The 4,926-nt window shown below is 39.7% G+C and overlaps 1 pseudogene; it reads left to right on the top strand.

Moving 5' to 3' along the window:
* Positions 1–108: 108 nt before the first annotated feature.
* Positions 109–1,324, top strand: LOC116089116 (annotated as a pseudogene).
* The last annotated feature ends 3,602 nt before the right edge of the window (positions 1,325–4,926 follow it).

The following is a 4,926-nucleotide window of genomic DNA, read 5'->3' as shown; positions in this document are numbered from 1 at the left end:
GTCCTTGTTACATGTTGCAGTATTTTTTGGGTATATGCCCAGGAGTGGTATAGCCGGGTCCTCTGTTATATTTCTGTATAAAAGTATACTGAAGGGCGTCGGGTAATCATGGCTGCGGTCAGAACTCCGTTGTCGCTTTGGACGTTCCAGTTAGGCTCTCGAGCACGGCGGGTCTGTACTTGAACTGCAGCCCAGCGCTGCCCCATGCTCTGCTCGCGACGCCCCAGCCCTTCGAGGTGGGGCAGCCCCGCCGCCCTCTCAGCTCCTCCGAGGCCGAATCTGGCAGCTCAGAAGTCAAGAAACCTACTTTTATGGATGAGGAAGTCCAGAGTATCCTCACCAAGATGACAGGGCTGGACTTGCAGAAGACTTTCAGGCCTGCTGTACAACCACTGAAGCCACCAACCTATAAGTTGATGACCCAGGCACAGTTGGAAGAGGCTACTAGACTGGCAGTTGAGGCAGCTAAAGTACGATTAAAGATGCCTCCAGTTCTGAAAGAGCGAAAGCCAATAAATGACGTGTTAGGTGAGGATAAGATCTTGGAAGGAACAGAAACAAACAAATATGTGTTTACTAATATATCGTATAACATACCACATCGGGAACGTTTTATTGTTGTTAGAGAACCAAACGGCACACTACGAAAAGCTTCATGGGAAGAACGGGACAGGGTGATACAAATTTACTTCCCGATAGAAGGTCGTAGAGTTTTGACACCAGTAATTTTCAAAGATGAAAACCTTAAGACCATGTACAGCCAAGACCGGCATGCTGATGTCCTCAATCTCTGTGTTGCCCAGTTTGAGCCAGATTCCACTGAGTATATCAAGGTTCATCATCAGACCTATGAAGATATAGACAGACATGGAAAATATGAGCTTTTACGTTCAACAAGACACTTTGGTGGAATGGCTTGGTATTTTGTAAATAAAAAAAAGATTGATGGTTTGCTCATCGATCAGATCCAGAGAGACTTGGTTGATGATGCCACCAGCCTGGTCCAGCTGTACCACATGCTCCATCCAGATGGCCACTCAGCTAAAGAGGCCAAAGAGCAGGCCGCTGTGGGAGTCAACTTAATTAAGGTCTTCGCAAAAACAGAAGCACAGAGAGTATCATATATAGAATTAGTGCTTCAAACTTATCAAGAAGTAGTCATCAGCCACTCTGCAGTGTCCTGAGGACAATTGAAAATGCATTTCATGGGGCTGGAGAGATGGCTCAGCAGTTAAGAGCATTGACTGCTCTTCCAGAGGTCCTGAGTTCAAATCCCAGCAACCACATGGTGGCTCACAACCATCTGTAATGAGATCTGATGCCCTCTTCTGGTGTGTCTGAAGACAGCTACAGTGTACTTACATATAATAATAAATAAATCTTTAAAAAAAAAAAGTATACTGAAATACAAGTAAGGCTGTCTACAGCAGCAGCAGACTGTAGTTTACCTCATTCTCTTGGGTCCTTAGATCCCAAGTCTAGCACAGGTCAGCTGAAAAGTCCACAACTACTCTACTTCACCAATATGAATTATGTTTAGGCTTGCATCCAATTTTGAAAACAGAAGCTAAATCCACCCAATTAGGTCAGAATTTTATATAAACTATGAATCAGTCTCTAATTATGACTAGTACAACATTTGGGAATGTAAAAAGTATTCATAATTCATTCAAGATTTAGAATTGACTGTATGTCCTGTACTAAGCCTAGCAACCCTGTTTACATAGCTATTTTTGACATGCAAGTCATGACTATGTTGAGCCAATCATGATCTATCATCTATCTCTCTGTGTGAGAACAATTTTCAACAGAAACAAGGAAGATTTTGCAAGAAAAAAGCATAAGCAAGAAACAGAAGGTTACTGACAGTAGCTGTCAGGAGCTGTGGGTCTGTACTTACTGGGCCTAGAAAAGGGTTAATTTCAGGAGTCTGAGCACAGCACCATGTACTTCAAAACATTGCCAAAATGTGCCTTTTCCAGACAGACATGGTGACCTGCGCCTACAATTCCAGCACTGGCTGAGACCAGAGTTCTTCAGTTTGAACCTGCCTGAGCTACAGAGTGGGACCATATTCTGAACAAAAAACAAAAATATATATCTACAAACAGTATTGGATTAAACAAAATAAAAGGGATGAGCTGATAAATCTTTTATTTTTAGTATCTTTGTCTTGTGTGAGTGTTGTGTGACCGTGTGTAAGTGTATGCGAATGTGTGTGTGTTTGTGTGAATTGTGAATTTGTATATCTGTGAGTATATATGAGTATGTGAGTGTGTGTGTGAGTGTGTGTGTGTGTGTGTGTGTGTGTGTGTGTGTACTTCAGAGCATGTTTAAGGATCCAAGAACAACTGCCTCAATCATGTGGGAACCACAGACCAAATTCACTTTGCCAGGGTTGGTAGAAAGATCACTTTTATCTGCTGTGGGATTCTGCCAGCCTGATAATCACCTTTTAATTTAACAACCCAACCTATTTTTAAAAAAATTCAGCAAATAAAGACAATCTGAAAGATATTTTGTAATGAAACAGGTATATGGGTATATGCTTAATCATGTTTTAAGGGATGTTTTCAAGTTAAAAGGTTAAAAAAATAGTTATATGTCCCCAGAAACTACATGAAGGCAGAAAGAGAAAACCAACTTTATAAAGTTGCCCTTTGATTTCCACAAGCACACTGTGGGAATGTGCTCCTCCATAACATTACTTACACATTAGCCAAAACACAACAATAATAGTTTGATTATTTAAAAAAAATGGGCCACAGAACTAATATGCTTATTAAAAGGTTCAACACACAGAAACTGAAAAATATTGAGTAAATAACATCATTTTCTCTGTCAGAGATCTAGCCAATGATAAAGTATCTGTGTAGACAATAGCCTTGGGTACCAATGGCAGAAGCAAAGATTGAGACACCTTCTTGCAAAGCAACGAGAAACATATTTGGAAATATTAAAGGTCATGTTCTCTGAATAAATAATTTTCAATCTAGGAATTACTTTTGAGTAAAAAAAAATATTTTGTAGTCAAGTAATTCTTCAGACACCCATTTTTCTATAATTTGAAACAAAACATTACTATAGTAATGGGGGAACATGGTCAAACTGCACTACCTACTTTCATGAAGATGCCTTTAGGAATTCCAATACTATGTACAATTAATATATGCCAATAAAATGTTTCCAGAACACCCATGCGATTCCAGAAAAGAGAAATTTTATGTATTGAAAGCCAGTTTAGGGGCTACTGGAATTATAGTTATGAAATGGATCTGACTAAAATGTATCAGGATGAGAATTCGGAGGATGCTAGATTGTTAGACATAATTTTCATGGTGGTTACTAACAACTGTACATATGTCAAAGGTAATAAGCCTGTGATCTTGTACCTTGTATTTTGTTTCAGTTAGTTTTCTTTTTATCAACTTGACACAGCTAGAGATATCGGAAAGGAACCACAATTGAAATAAAAACCCTACATAACATTGGCTTGTAGGCAAGTCCATGGGGTATTTTCTTAGTAGGTGACTGATATAGAACAGGATAGCCCCTTGTAGGTGGCAACACCTGGACAGATGGTCCTGAGCTGTGTAATAAAGTAGATATAGCAAGCTACGGGGAATTAGCCAGCAAGTAGCACTACTCAATAGCATCTGCTTCATTTCCTGGCTTTGGATTCCTACCTTGAGTTCCTGCCCTGACTTCTGTCTATGCTGGACTGTGCTGTGGAACTACAAGATGAGATACACTATTTCCTCCCCAAGCTGTTTTTGGCCAAGGTATTTTATTGCAGCAATAATGACACTATCTAAAACAATCTGTCTATCAAAGGAAAGAGAAATAGGTATAAGCAAAAAGTAAGGAGAGAAAGAAAGAAACAAACAAAGAAACCAATAAAGAAAGAAACAAAGAAACAAAGAAAGAAACAAAGAAAGAAACAAAGAAAGAAACAAAGAAAGAAACAAAGAAAGAAAACAGATGAAGACATGAGAACATTGATAGAATCGGAAAGCAGTAGAGAGAGCGGAGCAGGCAGGGCAACTCTTCCAGACTGGACAACATCTAACAGTGAAGTAGCTCTTAGCAACTGAGTAACAGCTGCACAATGCCACAAGGACTACCGCTGATGTTGCAGGGGTCCTTGCCATGGAGCTGTACTTCCACAATAAAGAGGAAACGTGATGTAGATGAGAATAACAGCGTGGACAATGTAGGAGTGGGAGGAGCTACATGACAGGCAGCAAGGTTGCTAGGCAGCGCAGCCAACTACTTTATGCCCATAATTTTACTCTAATGAGAGAAGTCTGTTGCGCCATAAGACCCAAGAAATAGAACAGAAACCAAATAGCTCCCTTATGGCAATTATCATCCTGAGTGAGGTAACCCAATCACAGAAGAACACACATGGTATGCACTCACTGATATTTGGATATTAGCCCAAATGCTAGGAATACCCAAGATACAATTCACAGACTACATGAATCTCAAGAAGAAGGAAGACCACAGTGTGGATACTTCAGTCCTTCCTAGAAGGGGGATAAAAATACCAATGTGAGGAGATACAGAGACAAAGATTAGAGCAGAAACTGAAGGAAAGGCCATCCAGGGAGTGTTCCACCTCTCTCTCTCTCTCTCTCTCTCTCTCTCTCTCTCTCTCTCTCTCTCTCTCTCTCTCTCTCTCTCTCTCTCTGTGTGTGTGTGTGTGTGTGTGTATGTCTAAACATAGGTGTATCTCTAGAAATTGTAGAAATTGTTTGAAAAGCATAAAATAAATCTATAGTAACTGCTTTTAATGTTAAGACTGGAATAAAATGGGACTTTGAAATTTTAGTTTCTTATCTGTATTCCTTTTTCCTAGATATTTCTTTATATACATGTTTTATGATAAGCAGTAAAGTCAATCTTAGACTGGAAAAATATAAA

Source organism: Mastomys coucha, unplaced genomic scaffold (genome assembly GCF_008632895.1).
Source record: "Mastomys coucha isolate ucsf_1 unplaced genomic scaffold, UCSF_Mcou_1 pScaffold14, whole genome shotgun sequence".
Classification (NCBI taxonomy): domain Eukaryota; kingdom Metazoa; phylum Chordata; class Mammalia; order Rodentia; family Muridae; genus Mastomys; species Mastomys coucha.
Note: the sequence above shows the minus strand (reverse complement) of the source record. Positions and strands in the feature narration are given on the sequence as shown.